General features: G+C 41.7%; 1 long non-coding RNA gene across 1 annotated transcript in view; it reads right to left on the bottom strand.

Moving 5' to 3' along the window:
- The window catches only part of LOC139077410 (uncharacterized), a 170,450-nt gene that overhangs the window by 34,451 nt on the left and 118,373 nt on the right, over positions 1–17,626 (bottom strand). The window contains exon 3 of the long non-coding RNA XR_011529908.1: positions 16,957–17,061. This is a non-coding gene — a long non-coding RNA (uncharacterized lncRNA). The remainder of the gene's footprint in view (positions 1–16,956; positions 17,062–17,626) is intronic.

Below are 17,626 nucleotides of genomic sequence, written 5' to 3'. Positions count from 1 at the left end.
CAAATGTCTTGCCACCACAAACATTTTTCTAACCTCTGTTACTCTTTCCTTACTATGTACTGATTGAGCTTAAAGCCACTGCCACATGTTTTAGGCAATACCCTACTTTCAGTACCAATTTCCATATTATACAGGTTTTTACTGTAATAATATAACAAACAACTCCAAGATCTCAGTGGATAAAATAATAAACAGTGAATTTCACACTCACCTATCTGTAGGTAATTTGCTGCTCAACTGATGTCAGCTAGACTTAACTGATCTAGGCTGGGCTACAGGATTACAGCTGCCTCCATCGTCTCTGGGTCCACCTTTGATCTGAACATCTCAGACCAGCTAAGGGAGTCACCAAACCTAGCCACCATTCCTGATGACCTTCAGGGTAACGGGTGACATTTGGTTGTGGGCACTGACCCACAACTCCACCCAACTGGAAAGAGTCATCTTATCAAATATTGCAAACAATTTTATCTCTCTCACTGAAAAAAAACTTTTACTAATTTTACATTATCATGCTTTATTTTTATTATTGCAAAAATTATAGTTCTTTGACAAATTTATTTGAAATGTCTGTTAAGTAGTTTGTGGTGTAGTACTATTTGAGATGAATAATACTTTAACCCATTGAGACCTGTAAGGAAGAAAATCAATGAGATTAAACCCAATGCACATTTATTTATTTATTTGTTTGTTTATTTAGTGCTGGGAAAGATTCACCCTGAGCTAACATCTTGCCAATCTTCCTCTCTCTCTTTTCTCCCCCCACCCCAGTACATCATTGTATATTCTAGTTGTAAGTCCTTCTAGTTCTTCTATGTGAGCCACCACCACAGCATGGATACTGACAGACAAGTAATGTGGTTCCACACTTAGGGACTGAACTCGGGCTGCTGAAGCAGAGCATGCCAAACTTTAACTGCTAGGCCATCAGTTCTGGTTCCCAACACACATTTACTGAGTGCCAATTATATGTGTAAGAGCTGTGATGAGTACAAACCCCACCACTGTCTTCAACAATAACGATACTGATATATAATACCCACGTTTGGCTGGGCAGTTGTTCTGAGTGCTTTCTACGTCATAACAGAACCCTCATAACAGCCCCATGAGACAGGTGCTATATTATCCCCACTTTATACAAGGAGAAATAGTTGCACAGAAAGACGAAGTATTTTGCCAAAGTCCACTCTCCAAATAAATGGCAGAGCAAGGATTGGGACCAAGGCAGTTTGCCATCAAAGCCCACTCTATGAACACTGCACTAGACTAGCTTCATGTTGCCTGTAACACAGGGAGACAGACTGAGACAACAACGCAGAAACAAAAGCACCATGGACTGAAGTGATCAAGGAGAAAGTGACTTTCATGTAAAGTCTGGAGATGACTAATCAGAACTTGTTACTTGCTTAGTGAATCCAAGGACACAGGAAAGATAAGTTTTAAGGGGAGGGGTGCTCTAGAACTGGTTAGAGCAGAGGCCAACAGGGAGAGGGCAGCCTTAAGGGACATGTTCCAGGGTTGGTCCACAGCAGTGTAATGACGGGAGGGCTCTGCGAAAACAAAGAGGGAAACGTAGAAAGGTGGGAAATGATTTTTTTAACATAGGATTATTTGATAAATTTGGCTCGGCCTGCCCCTGCCATAAGATCTAATGCCTTCCACCTTTCTTTTCCTTTTTAAACTCATCCCTGGACTTTCTCAGTAAAATCTAACACTACCAACTCAAAATTAGTCTTGTTAATTCAGACAAATGTTCCCTGTCGACGTTACTGACACAAGCAAATTCTTAGCACGTGGTTGCTCTCGGCTGGATTTAACTGCAGGTGAAAAGCTATTACATGACTCCGCTGAGCTAATGAGAATAATTGCTCCAGTCTCCTCTAATCTCCTGAAGGGATTTGGAATGGTGTTTTCCCTTTGACCACCGTGAAATGAGAAGATGCATGTGAAAAGCACTTTAGAAATTATACATCACCATGTAAATGTTAGTTGTCATTGTGTAGATAGATTTCAGGCAAATGAAAGCTTTAGTTTCAAACATTACTTGGGCTGAAGATGAAGTTATGTTGATGTATCTTGGAAAGTGTTAACTAGTTCAGTTCCGGAATAATACCAAGGATCAGAATAATACTAATCAGGAATAATACTAAGGGTCAGATAGATAATGGGGGTAACCCAGGATAAGCTGATGGAGATCCAGTATCAGTGTCTCCATGGAAACCATGAAATCATTCAGTCATTCAACAATATTTATTGAGAGCCTACTCTGAGCCAGACACTTTTATAAGTGATGGGCATTCAGGGTTAAACATGGTAGACAAGACCCCCATCCAACAGCAAGATTCTCAAACCAAAGGGCTTGGACTTAAATCTTGTTTTTGCCACTTACAAGCTGGGTGAGCTTGAGGTAGTTTCTGTGCCTCCATTTCCTTATCTGAGAAAAGTGTATAAGGGTCACTATGAGGATTAAATGAGTTAATATTGCTAAAATACTTAGAACAATGCCAGGCTCATAGTAATGAATAGAAATGCTTGGTATATAAATGGGACAACACAGTGAATCAAGATAGATAATAAACCAATAAACAAAGTAAATGCCATGATGAGGTCACAGGGGCAATATGACAAAGAGTGACAGGTCCCCTTCAGATGAGGTGCCAAGGGAGGGCTTCGCTACAGAAGCGGTCTTCAAGCAGAGACTGGATGATGAGACAGAACCAGAGGAAGGACGGGGCCAGAGTGCTTTGGGTCATGAAAGACCCTAGAACAGGAGTGAGTTTGGTATGTTCTAGTACCAGAGAGAAAGCTGCACGTGGCTGAGACACACCGAGAAGGTGGGATATGCGGGGAGAAGGTGGAGATAGAGGGAGATGGGAAAGAAGGTGGGAGATAGAGGGGGATGGGAAGAAGGTGGGAGATAGAGGGAGATGGGGAGAAGGTGGAGATAGAGGGAGATGGGGAGAAGGTGGGAGATAGAGGGAGATGGGGAGAAGGTGGAGATAGAGGAAGATGGGGACAAGATGGGAGATGGGGTGAGTGAAAAAGTCAGAGACAGGCAGAGGCCAGGTCCTGTGTGGCTTTGTGTATGGGTGGCCAGGGTAAAGACTTTTCAGAGTTTACTCAAAGGGCAATTAAAGGGTTCTAATCAAGGAAGGAACAGAATTTGAGGGGTGTTTTAGGAAAGTCACCCGGCTGCTGTGTGGAGAATAAACCACAGGAGTGAAGGAGTGGAGTGGAGGCCAGGGGGGCAGCTATTCCTCTCATTCGAGTGTGAGGTGATGCCGGCTTGTACGGGGATGCATGTGGTGGAGATGGAGAAAACGGAACAGATTTGGGATATGTTTTCGAAGTAGAATGGGCAGGATGTGATGAAATACAGGCTGTGAGAGGTGATTTAAAAAAAAGGAGAGTCTGCTGAACAACTGGGTGGATGGTAGTACCAGATGGAAAGGTGAGGGTGGGGCAGCTGGTAGGGCGGGGACACACTGGGCACCCAGGAGCACAGGGCAGTTGGCTAGAGATCCTGAGCTGCAGTCCCAGCTCTGCCTCTTTCTAGCATTGCAACTTTGAGCATCACTTAGCTCTCTTCTCACTTCCTTGATCAATGAAATGAGAATGATAATACCTTCCCTGATCACTTCTCATGGAATTTATAAGGGTCAGATTAGATAATAAAAGCAAAAGTCTTTGAAACACAAAAGCCACCGTATATATGGAGGGTATCCTTATTATAATTGTCAGAATATCTGGGGTCCAACATTCGCTCATTGAATACAGGTGTTTGATAGAATTCTATTAAAATATTCAACAGTATATTTTAAGGGACTGGCATATCAAGATGCTTCCCTTTAACACAGTAGTGGAAGAAAGCTGAGTGCCAAGCCATGTTCTACATCCATCGTCATTTCTGTCTTCTCCTCATAACCCAGTGGCACTGGGTTATGGACATTTGGATCACGAACCCAATGATTATATTCAGATCTAATGCATGCTGACACTGTTTAAAGGAATTTTGTGTTAGGTTTCCTTTTTTTTTTTGAGGAAGACTAGCCATGAACCAACATCTGCTGCCAATCCTCCTCTTTTTGCTGAGGAAGAGTGGTCTTGAGCCAACATCCATGCCCATCTTCCTCTATTCTATATGTGGGATGCTACCACAGCATGCCTCAACAAGCGGTGCATAGGTCCACACCCGGGATCTGAACTAGTGAACCCTGGGCCGCCAAAACGGAGCACAGGAACCCAACTGCCATGCCACCAGGCCAGCCCTTGTGTTAGGTTTTTGAGTGCGAGAAAATTCACAACATTGAGATGTCACTTCCAAAGTTTGTGAGCCCAGTCGGAAAGAACTCTGAAACAGGGAAAACTCAATCCTTTCTAGCTTTCACGGAGTAACAGTCTGGAACTGACAATAGGCTAAGGGTTTCCTTATAGTTTAGCAAATTTGCAGAGGAACCAGACACCTGAATTTCATTATGTGCAACAATGGTATCGTTTATGGCAGCACAATTTACTGTACTAAAAGAATATAAATGATCTAAAAGTACAAGAAGTGAGGCTTGGTTAATTAAATTATGGTATCTCCCTATGATGAACTGTATATGTTTAAAAAACAATTCTATAGATTTCATATATTAATATAGGAATGTTTATAACATACTGTTAAATGAGAAAGTCAGGTTATAGGCTTTGGGTACAACATACATCCTCCCTAGGTTTTTAGAATATGTGTTTATATGTGTACTGCATATATGTACTTCTTTTTAAGTTTTGAAACAATTTCACATATACAGAAAAATTACCAGTATATTACAAAGACATTTTTTCCTGAGCCATTTGAGAGTAAATTGCTGATCTGAGGTCTCCGATGAACCACTCTGAGAGCTCCTCTCCACCCCTGGAATTGAGAAAGACAGGGTCTGGCGCTGGGCTCAGGCCTGGGAGGGGAGGTCGCGGAGTGAGACGGCCTGCATTTCCAAACTGGAGCCCCAGGATGCCAGAGCTCCCGTGGGGCCGAGATGGACCCTGCGGACGGATGCCAGACTGGGTCACCTTGAGAGGCCCTCCTCCTAGCAGGGTGCCTGGGGAGGCCAGGTGACCACAGGAGAGAGCGAGCCTGCAGAAAGCAGGGACCAAGGGCACTTCATCAGCCACCAGCCAGCTGGAGGAGGCACTGCCCACCTCAAGGAGCCTCACTGTGCGTGAGTAGTTCCTGGCGACGGGAGCGCCTCCAAAAGAAGAGAGGGAAATCAGCACGCGGATTCTGTGCCACCCAGGGCCCAGCATTATCCTACAACTGTCCTAGGCGAGCGGAGCCCTCATGCCGCTGACCTCTTCTCCCTTCCCCAACCTGCAGCTCAGGAGGAGCCAGACGCTCCTCCCGCCCCCGCCCCTCCGCGCAGACGTCCAGCCCTGAGCCGGTCCCAGCTGGGACAGGAGGAGAGTTGAATGAGACTTTGCGCACAACAGACTTCTCTCCTGAACGTGACCAGTGGACTTTTTATTGTTGTGAAAACGACTGGAAAAGTTCTAGGACCTGCCCAAGATTGCATTCAGGAGCAGAGAAGAACCAGTTGAGAGATCCAGTTTGAAGAGGCGGAGATGGAAAACAATAAAACGATTTTCTCTTTGTACTCTACTAAGCTTGTCCGGTAAACTGGATGCATATAACATAAAATAAAAGATAGTATTTAGTTTGAGCATAAAACCTACCTTTTAATGTAAGAAAAATTCTGCTCATTTTTAATGAACCACTGCTTTTTATATAAAAAAAATTTTTTTTTCTAATGCTTTTTGGTGAGGAAGATTGGCCCTGAGCTAACATCTGTTGCCAATCTTCCTCTTTATTTTTTTTTCTCCCCAAAGCCCCAGTGAGTAGTTATATATCCTAGTTGTAAGTCATTCTAGTTCTTCTTTGTGAGATGCCTCCATAGCATGGCTTGATGAGTGGTGTGTAGGTCTGCGCCCAGGATCCAAACCAGCAAACCCCAGGCCACCTAAGTGGAATGAACGAACTTAACCACTCAGCCGTGGGATCAGCTCCCCACTACTTTTTTTCCAGCTTTACTGAGATATAATTGACATATAACATTGTGTAAGTTTAATGTATACAATGAGATGATTTGACACTCACTGCTTTTTTTTTTTGACTTGTCATAATCTACTGATAACTGACCAGCTTTCAAAAATTAACTCTGTAACCCTCTGCTACATTTCCCATGTAATTCTTGTGTTTGTGTATTTTAAGAATCCTGCTAGCACAATAACATTAATATCTCTTTCACAAAATACTTCAGGAAGGACATTTTCCATATTATCCATATGGTAATTCTCCAACACACTTCCAAAGAAAGAGTAGCTTATACGTAAACCCTGACATAACCCATTATCTCGGGAGACACTGAATTAAGCTTGGGGGAAAAAGGACACCACAGTCTGTTTCCAGCATTCCATTTTATACTTGTATGACATCTATCAACATTGAACTGGCAACAATAAATTGCCCAGGGCACTCATTTAAGTGTGACCTGAATTATTAAGATCTCAAGTGCCAAATAGTTTTTTAACTTAAACTTTTTAAACATTCTGGTTCTTTCTAGAATTACACAAATACCATTTTCCCAGCTGCTGTTTTATCATTTTATTTTATCCTCCTGGTTGTCCTAGAAACAGTACCGGAATTATTCATTTTCAGAAAACGTTTTTTATTGCTTGCATGGCAAGTTCCTCCCATTATTTTGGAAAATAAATTAATTGGATGTTCGTTGAAAATAAAACACTTTGAAGTACATGGAGAAAATATTACAAGAAAATTGTGAAATCTCAAGTTCAAAAAGAAAACCAGACATTCGTGAGAGTCAGCTAAATTCTCGGCCAAGACAGGTTTCTGACATTCTCTTCTGTTAGACCGTGTGAATTTTGCAGAGCTAGTTTGCTTTTAGTACGCAATCCTTAGGCAGCTAAGGAGGTCACAAAAGTCTACCCATTGGCTATGTGTCCATACACCATCCAGGAGGTCCACAGTGCACCCAAGGGAGGTGGTGGTTGGACAGATGTAGGCGACCGCTGAGAGGTGAAGTGAGATCTCTCTGGAGGTCCTCAGATAAATGTTGAAAAGGACATCCCTGAGTGTACAGACCAGGAGCAAAGGGTAGTTCTGAGCTTTTCTGCTGTGTTCTACAACTCTCCCTCTCACAAAGCAAGAAGTCCAATCTCCGCTGCGTGCATCCCGTCCAAGGAAGAGAAAGGAGTTAGAGCACCGATCTGGTAATGCTCTCTTGATGCCATCAAAACTAAAATGTCTCCAGCACCAGAGCCTATTAGCAGGTCTTTGTTTTCCTCAACCCCTTCTTCAGGTTTCAGTGCAATTTCAAAGGAATTTCTTTAGCTTCAGGGGTACTGCTTGCCTTATCTGCAACCATTCCTTGCCTATATATATGTGTGTGTGTATTTATTTATTTGACTCTATGTAACTCACGATTTGCTCTTCAATATATCCAAATCGTACTTTGGGCTCAAAAAAAAATGCAAAAACCAGATGCCAATCTGCCCCTTCAGGATCACCAAAACAAATCAAGTCTGCAAGAAAGGAAGGCTGGAGGAGAGGTACTTTTTGAACACTTCTAACCCTCGGTGCATCGTTTGTAGACACTGTGATGTGATGAAAATGAGAATACCGGAGCACTATTCCTGGCTTTGTCCCCAACCAGCCCATGGCTTTAGGGAGGTCCCTTAACTCTGTAGCCTAAGTTACCAGCAAAACTCCAAGATGCTTTCTGCCCTTAAAAACAGGTCTAGGATGCTAGGTAAAGGCAATTGAGACTTCAACGAATGCAAGGCCACTAAATGGTTTTTTAAAAAATTCATACAATTTACTAATGTACCACAACCATACTTTATCCATGACAAGAAGATATTTTTATAATGCCTGAAATGGTACCAATGCCAGTGGTTGTTATTTTCACATGTAGAAACCGGTAATTCAGTTGTTTTGCTTTTGAATATAAAGATCCTGCCCACTCCTGAACCCCCACAAGGAGGTCCTGTGTTCCTTCATTTTTTTGCTTGGAGTGCCTGAATCAGGCAAAGAATCCATAGATAACATCAGTAAGAGCTCCTCGAGCCCTCTGCGAGAAACTTTCCAGGATTTCAGATTTCTGGGATTGAGAAGTGTGAAATGTTATCTTGGAAACAAGGTAATAAATGATGTATTTGGACTGAGATCTCTAAGATAAAAAATAAGAGAAAACTGCTCTCTTGATTTTGCAGTAAAATTACCAAGCAGACTGAAGGGTAAAAGGGCATACATTCCCCAAAAATATCATGATTGCAACAAAGCTCACCAAGCTGTGTTGTGGCTAAAGAGGAGCTTCAGTGCTCTGAGTCATCTGGGCAAAAAAGCCACAGGCAGGAGAAGGGGGTGGATAGAGAAATGTTAAGGCAGAGAAGGATGGAGAGGGCAACTACAATAAACCATCCACCAGGTGTTCTTTCCTAGGGTCCCAGCTGCTGTACTCCGGACGGACCCACGGAAGAAATCCTCATCGCGATGGTTAATTTTACATGTCAACTGGACTGGACCATGGGGTACCCAAACATTTGGTCAAACATTATTCTGGGTGTTTCTGGATGAGATTAACATTTGAATAAGTAGACTAAGTAAAGAAGGTTGCCCTCCCTTATGTGGGTGGGCCTCATCCAATCAGTTGAAGGCCTGAATGGAACAAAAAGGTTGAGAAGGGGGAACTCCTCCTGCCTGACTGCTCTTAAGCTGGGACATCAGTTCTTTTCCCATCTTAGGACTTGAAGTGAAACATTGGCTCTTCCTGGGTCTTGAGCCTACTGGCCTTCAGACTGGAACTACACTATAAGATCTCCTAGTTCTCAGGCCTCTGGACTCGGACTGGAACTTACACCATCGTCTCTTCTGGGGTTTCCAACTTGCCGACTGAAGATCTTGGGAGTTGCCAGCCTCCATAAGTGCATGACCCAATTCCTTATAATACATTTCTTTCTTTATATATCTGTATATCCTACTGGTTCTGTTTCTCTGAAGAACCCTGACTAATACATTCATGTTCAAGTATCTTCAGATACAAGAACATCTATCTATTCTTTAAAGGGGAAAAAAAGTATTTACTGATGTGCTGCAGAGAAAGTAACATCCTGTGTGGCCGATGTAGTGCAGAAGCACGTGTTGTCTGGGGACCTGAATAGAAAGGCAGGCAGAGACCCAAAGAACCGATGAACACTGAGGCATGAAGAGCGGATCTGTGATGGGATCAGGGTGTGCTGCAGTGGGGAGGAGGGAGAGGAATGGCAGGACCCAGGGACAAAAATTTGATGTGCTCCTCCTCTCGGCCAGGCATGCGCCAGGTCTCCTACATGTGAAACCCTAACAACAATACTGGGGGCTTGGGGCTTAATTTTTATTCTTTAACACAACTTGGAAAATCATACAATTCCATTGATGTTAAAACTGATCAGCCAGGAAAACAAGACAAAAAGAAATTAAGAGCATGAGAAAATTAGATGAATCCAGGAGTGAGTTTCTTCCATAAAATGCAAATCATAAAATCTTGTGCACAAGCTGGAAGAGGAGCACACATTGGTCCACGAGTGGCCTAGCATCAGTACAAACCAGAGAGCAAGGTCAAGTTTGTGACTCAGTGCGTTCAGAGGACACTGGCAAAGGAAACAAAACTCCCCTTGGGATTGACACAAGACAGACATTTTCCCCAAGCATCCTTGGAAAGAGAGCCCTGTGGAATGTTGGGAGCAAGAGCATCTCTACGGAAGGTCTAATGAGCTGCTTGTCCTTCTGTGTGGGCGAACAGAATAATGCCAAGTGCCATCAGTGAAAGCAATCATACGGGAAGCAAAAGACCATGTGGCCCAGGTACGCAGCTCTTCAAAGGTCTCTCTTAATCCCAAGGGTAATTTTTAGAGTAATCTGGAGCAAGGTTCTTGCTGGGGCATTTTGGAAATTTATGCTGGAGCTTTGGATTGTTGCAATGTGAAGGTGGCTCCTGGCAGTTAGCAAGCAGAGTCCAGGCATGCTTGAGATCCTCCCATGGACAGGACACAATAAAGAACTGCCCCTTATCCCTCATGGCTTTTTCTTTCTTGAGGAAGATTGGCCCTGAGCTAACATCCATGCCCATCTTCCTCTACCTTATAAGTGGGACACCTGCCACAGCATGGCTTGATGAGTGCTGTGTAGGTCTGCACCCGGGATCTGAACTGGCGAACCCTGGGCCACCAAAGCAGAGCACTCAAACTTAACCACTACGCCACCAGGCTGGCCCCCACCTCATGGCTGTTTAAATATAATGCTGGATGTGTGTGTAGATGAAAACTTGTTTATCACATGCTCTCATACACAGCCGATGGGAAGGCACGATGATGAAACTTCTATGGAGAAGAATTTGGTGATATCCAAAGCTCTAAATGTTTGACCCAGAAATCTCACTTCTAGGAATGCCCTCTCAAGCTACACCTCCACAAATACAGAGCAACATGTGCACAGGGCTATTTGTTGTGGCATTAGTTGTAATAAAAAAGATTGGAAACAATAAAAAAGTCTTTAAATGGGGAACTGGTTGAATAAACTAAGGTAAGTCTATACCAGAGAGTATGATACAGCCATAAAAAGAAGAACTAGGAAGATGGACATGCAGTGACTTCAAGTTACATATACTATCTATAGCATATAGCATGCTAGTTTTTATATTAGTAAACAAGAGGACACCCAAGAAGGAGAAGCCAAAAATGAAAATCCGTCCTCTTGGGAGGTTGAGGGAGGAGAATGGAGCCGAGGTGATAGGAATGGGACAAGACTTCCCCAAGAATAACTTTTAAATACTTTAAACTTTTAAAACATGTTTGTGTTTAATCTATTTTTAAAATATTAAATGGAAAGAAAAATGAAAACTGAATACAAACAGAAACAAACGAAGCTAACCATCACCATGACATAAAGGTTATGGCAAAGAGAATTATTTCTAGTGGCTTGTGAACACGGTTCTCTGCCAATTCATTCTTAGGGTGATATAATCTAAGGGTAAAATTAACCGTAAAGAAATCTTAAACTTGGTTCAGAAGACTTACTGTTAGTACTATTGGTATTATATTTTTTATATATTGTAGTATATATTGTATAATTTTATATATTGAAGAAGAAAAGCAAATAAGTGATTATATTAAAATTATTAGAAATCGAAGTTTGCAGCCTAAAAGATTCAATTATGTAATAAAGGGAAAATCCCTGTAATATTTCATTTGAATTGGAAATAGCATATGAATTTAATTACAAAAAATTACCCACACAGCCCCAGCTCCGTCCACTGAAAGAGACACCCTCACAACAACGCGCACACCTAGTTCCCAGATTTTGGTCTCTAAATACAGCACCCACTGAAAGATATGAGAGATCCTGGGATAAATGGCTAATTCCAGTTCAAAGGAGGGAAACACAAAGTTGCTTTCAAATGTGAACAGCAGATTATGTCGGGAAGTCCAGGAATCAGAATATGGTGTATTCCCCAAGACAACTGGTTTGGATTACTCCCTAAAAAAACCTCAAAATCAATGTCATGAGAAAAAAATGTGGAAGGATTCTTCTAGATTAAAAGAAACTGGTAAAACACAATAAACAAATACAATAGATGAATGTTGATTGGATCTTGGTTTTTAAAAATCACAGTTAAGGGGCCAGCCTGGTGGGATAGTGGTTAAGTTCACATGCTCCACTTCAGCAGCCGGGGTTTGCTGATTCAAATCCCGGGTGTGGACCTACACACCACTCATCAAGCCATGCTGTGGCAGTGTCCCACATATAAAATAGAGAGAGCTTGGCACGGATGTTAGCTCAGGGACTATCTTCCTCAAGCAAAAAGAGGAAGATTGGCAACAGATGTTAGCTCATGACCAATCTTCCTCACCAAAAAAAGAAAATCACAGTTAAGAAAGTAATGCTTGGGCCCATTAAGGAATTTTGCATATGGACTAGATATTAGACAATATTATGAATTTATTCTTAATTTTCTTAGGCGTGATAACAGTATTGTGAAGATGTAAGAAAATGTCCTTAATCTTAGAAGCTGCATACTGAAATAAATTGTGGTATCTGTAACCACTTTCAAATGATTCTGAGAAAAATTTTTTAAAGGCTGAATTTGGGTGAAGGGTCTACACCAGTATTCATTTTGCTATTCTGTCTCCTATATGTTTGAAATTATTTATAGTAAAAAATCAGGGGGAAAGTTCCTAATTTTCTGAGTGTAGATCTGTACTCCATTTCACATAGTAGCCCATATGTTTGGAATGGTTTTTAATCTGTGGATTTTCCAGGAATGCACCTACTACATGAATTAAGAGAAGCTCTCAGTTTTGTTTGGAATTTAACCAAAAGTTATTCACTTTCCGTATACAACATACCTCTTCCCGCCTGTGCTCATGGCTGTCACGCGTTCACGCTGACGGGTGAACCAGCTCACTGCTTCATTTTGTCTTCTAAAGGGGTGTCCTCAGCATTTAATACTTCTTAGGGATATATACCACATTGTATTACAACTTACTCTCCTTTTATGTCTCCTTTATATTCTACTTAAAATAATACTTTGGTGTTTTTATTTATTTATTTATTTGTTTATTATGGAAGATTAGCCCTGAGTTAACATCTGCTGCCAATCCTCCTCTTTTTGCTGAGGAAGACTGGCCCTGAGCTAACATCCGTGCCCATCTTCCTCTACTTTATATGTGGGACGCCTACCACAACATGGCTTGCCAAGTGGTGCCATGTCTGCACCCGAGATCCGGACCGGTGAGCCCCGGGCAAGCAAAGCAGAACATGCAAACTTAACCACTGTACCACCGGGCCAGCCCCTACTTTGGTGTTTTTAAAAATTGTATATATAGAGCCAGCCCTGATGGTTTAGTGGTTCAAGTCGGGCTCACTCACCGCTTCAGCGGTCTGGGTTCATTTCCCAGTTATGGAACCAGGCCACCCATCTGTCAGTAGTCATGCTGTGGTGGCAGCTCACATAGAAGAACTAGAAGGACTTACAACTAGGATATACAACCATGCACTGGGGCTCTGGGGAGGAAAAATAAAAGAGGAAGATTGGCAACAGGTATTAGTTCAGGGTGAATCTTTCCCTGCAAAAAATATAATTGTGTGTATAGACAGCTTATGTTTCTCAAGAATTTCATTTTAGAATGGTAAAAGGAGTCATTATAAAGCTTCGTTACAGAAAGATGCTTTGATAAGGCGGAGAATTATTTGGCTGAGGAATGGCCACAGTACACATCCATCAGGGCAAAGCACACAGGCATGCTTTTTCTCAACTAAGCTTTTGACAGAAATTGAATGGCAGCCCCATAAAGGGGACATCTACCAGGGAGTTTCCCAACAGTCAGCAGAGAAGCCTGATACCAAGAGTGGACCTGGCCTCGGGGTAAACTAAAATTTCTATCCCTTACATTTGTGCTCAAAAATAGAAAAGTTACCAAGAGACAGATATTTGGGACTCCAAAAATTTCATTTGCATTTCAGTTCATTTGGTCTTTGGGAGAAGAAATTTCACTGAGGTGCTTTTCTTCTTTTTTATAGCATTGCAAGAATTGTATGATAGCTCTGATAGTAAGTACAGGAATCACCTTTTTCTGAACCCGAATTGGGATGTGGCTTGACAAAGAATCATCTATGATTTAAGAACGTATTATAAAGAAAGTCTATAATGGTACAAGAATGAACCATATCTAATGAGACAGTTAATGAGTATTCTGCACAGAAAAGAAGAAAACTTCCCTAGTGATTGTTCCAGAAAATATGACATATGTTTGCTTTAAAACACCGAACAAAAGATATAGAAGGAAGCAACATTTATTTATTTATTTATTTATTCTTTCATTCATTCAGCTGGCATCTATTAAATGCATTCCATGTGCCAGGCCCTGTACTAGGGGCTGAGGGTAAAACAATGAGAGGCAGTACCTGCCCTCAAGGAGCTTATAGGTCAATGGGAAAACAGTTAACGTGTGGTTACAGTTAAAATAGCTAACATGCGTGCTGGGTGGTGTGAGCACTGGGGTGGGGGTAGGAACAAGCAAGGAGACAGACGTTCTTATTAAGAACCAGGCATGGAGGAAGCCATTACAGAAAAAGCTGCTCTTGTGGACAGATATAAAAACAAAACTCTCCATGAAGCGAGGTCATTACAACAAGCAGGTGAAAGATATCATCTGACCTCATAATACAATGCCAGAGGTAGAGAACTGCTCATGAAAAGGCAGAACGAAATGCTGCCTGGGTGAATTCTGCTTGAAAGATGGTGTCTAATCTGTAGAACAACACTTTAAAGTCAGAGCATACGTCTTGTGGACCTTAGGATTCTAAGAAGTGCAGAGGACACTGGTTTTGTCTATTTATTTATCTTCTGCCTGGGGTCTGAACTTTCTTCCCGTGTAGGGGAGCCCCCCTTTGTATGAGTCTTGGCAGTCCCGTCTCCCAGCTTTCTCCCTACCATGGCAGCGAGGGTGTGGACACCTGGCCCATGAGCCACTCCAGCCCCAATTCTGATTCTTAGCTGAGCACATAAAGCAAAGAGGCAGCTTGAATTCCATTTTCAGTGACAATGTTCAGCAGTGACAGCAGCTGCTGCACCAGTGGCGGTGTCCTAACCAGACTGTTTCTGGGCATGACCTTGAAGCTGCTCAGCTTCTCTTGGTTCCTAACTGCATTCTGACCTTGTTCTTTGCTTTCTAACCTTATTCTTCAGCTTTGTCATCAATTTGAGTATGTCTCAATATTCTTGCAAAGGGTGTGTGGAGATAAGTAATTTTTCAGACAGGAGAACAGGTGCAAGCAAGCCAAGTAATTAATGAACAGAAAGCCCTTCTCAGCCATCAAGATGGACACAATTGATGGGCATTTGTGGGATGAAAGACATGAAATAGACAGTGAGAATTTGAATCAATGCAAGGCAATTTAAGAGACAAAATCGGTACAGAGAACCAGTGAGAAGCCTACGGAGAATATTGACAGAGAATGTCGGGGAGGAGAATTACACTAACAACATGAGGCCAATGTGCACAAAGAAAGCTAAAAGGGGGGAAATGGCAGAAGAAAACGTTCCCAGAAAAATGTGAAAATACATCAACCGATGCAGAGAAGGTGACACCAAATCTCAATCTTGGATAAATCTAGGCCAGACCACCCAAAAGGAGATGGAAGAATTTTACTCAGACATGTACATAGAAAAAAAGGAAGAAGAAATAATAAAGAGCCATCCAAAGTTTTTTTTATAGGTTTGCATTAAAAAATTTATTTCCACTATAAACGTAATGTCAGAATACACAAAAAATGAGGGAAAATTAGCCATCACCCTATTAAGCCTAACATAACCCTATTAACATGTTGGCACGTGTGTGTGGGTTTTTTACTGCATAGAATTTTTTTTAACTTGGTAGTAATTTTGTATCCTGATTTTCCATTTTCTATTGTTGTATAAATAGGTTTCTCTGCTGGCTCAAAGTCTTAATTAATTTAAATTTTAATGGCTGCATAAGCCTATAAAGGAGATAACTTTGATTTCCTTGGTGTTAGATGGTATGTGTGTGTGTATACCACTTACTGTATATGCAGCTAGAGCTCTCTATACATTTTCTTTAATCTTCAAACAATTCTGTCAGTCAAAAATATGATTATCGTTACAAGTTCAGAGAAGTTCAATGGTCTGCCATAAGGAGGCGGTAAGGCAAAGTCTGTACTCAAGTTTGCCCGTGCCAAGTAAATACCTTTTCCACTGCACAATGGCACCTCGCAGTTAATTATTACCAAATTTTTTTTACCCTGAATGACATTGGAAATAGTATCTTCATGTTGATAGCCTTTTCCCTTAGTCTGGATTAATTCCTTAGAATAGCTGCCCGGAAGTAGAATTACTAGGTCACAAGGATATTTTTGCATCTCAATACAAATTGCCAAATGGCTTTCCCAAAGGTTGAATGCCATTTATAGTGTTGTCAATAATGAATATGAGTATTTCCATACACCCTTGCCAGCACTGACCATTCTCTTCCTAATTTAATGGTAAAATTTTCTTAATTTTGGGGCAGAAATTTTTTATATAATTGGGTAAAAAGAAGTAACAAATTACATAATGCAAAGATGCTTGACTTTTTAGTTTTAAAGTGACTTCAGTATGATAGCATGTCAAGAGGTCTTATCAGGCCCCACTCCCCTTTCTTCCTTGCTATCAGAACCCCAGTGTTCATCAGGAATCCACATTCTTCTGCAAGACCTCTGGGAAGGCTGGCCTTATTCCATTCCATGGGTGTAAATCTTAATTAGTTTAAACCAATCATGATAATTCTATTCCCCTACTAGTGATCGTCTTAGGAAATGACATGTGACCCTATTCTGACCAGTGAGCAGAGGGTAATTCCTGGGAACATCTTCTTTGCCATTGTCCCCATTTCTGCCTCTGGACATTGGCCAATGCAAGAATGGATGCCTAGAAATAATACAGCTATTTTGAAAGCATGAAGGGAGCTAAGTGGCACACTGAGATTGGCAGGTCAGAAAGGTAGAGCACAGATGTCACGGAGCCACTTAACTGACCATCATCAGAATGTCCCTCCTTCCAGACCTCTTGCTTTATTTGACGATAAATCCCTTACTGTTTAAGCCCATTGGGTCTGGGTTTTCTGATCCTTTGCTGTTACTTGCAGCAGACAGTATCCCATCTGATACAAGGATTCACGAATCAGAGGCCTTTCATATGTTAGACTATAGCATCTCAAGTGTCAGTGTTGGTCTCGTCATGAAGACTATAGTGGAAACTGGCAGAGTGACACAAGAGGCCCAACAGAGTGATCAAGGGAGACAATATGCAATTAGTTTATTCCCTTTGGCAAACTGTAACTTGCAAAGGTAGGGTGGAAGTCACCTACCTGACAAACCTGAGTCAAAAGAAGACCTTGAAAAGACCAGGCACGATTTCCTTCTTTAAAACCATGTGAGTCCATGGCCTCCATCCAAGGATCCATCTGTGATCCCTGAAAGAGGAATACACAGTGTGATGATCAGTTGCACAATGAATGAGAAGAAACCAGGAAATGGAGCAGTCAAGGTCGTTTGGAATTCAAGTGTCAGCTCTGGGGTTTACCGCCTCCTTAGGAGTGACACTTTCTTTCTTGGGGGTTCAGCTTCCCCAATTGTAAGTTGAGGAGGCTGGACTAAGCGATTGTTCACATTCATTTTAGCTCCAAAGTTAAATGATTGGTTCTACCAATTTTGAGATGGATAAAGTAGATGATCGTGTAGCATGTACCTATATGTATTACTCTTATTAAAATTATCATTGATACTAGAAAAAATGTGAGGTATGGTAGTAAAGTAAAGTAAAAGGAAAGGTACTCTAGGATCATGCAAATCTGGGGTCGAATACCACTTAGAGGGGTGATGTTGGGCGAGTCACTTAGCCTCTCTAAACCTCGGTTTCCTCTTCTGTTATATGAGGATAATAACAACAATTCCCTTAAGGGGTTGTTGGGAGGATTGAATGAGCTAATGCATATAAAAAAGTTTAACTCATGGTAGGCAGTTTATTGAGCTATTTTT

This window comes from Equus przewalskii, chromosome 19, assembly GCF_037783145.1.
Source record: "Equus przewalskii isolate Varuska chromosome 19, EquPr2, whole genome shotgun sequence".
NCBI classification, from domain to species: domain Eukaryota; kingdom Metazoa; phylum Chordata; class Mammalia; order Perissodactyla; family Equidae; genus Equus; species Equus przewalskii.
The sequence above is the reverse complement of the archived record's forward strand: the minus strand, read 5'-3'. Positions and strand labels throughout refer to the sequence as shown.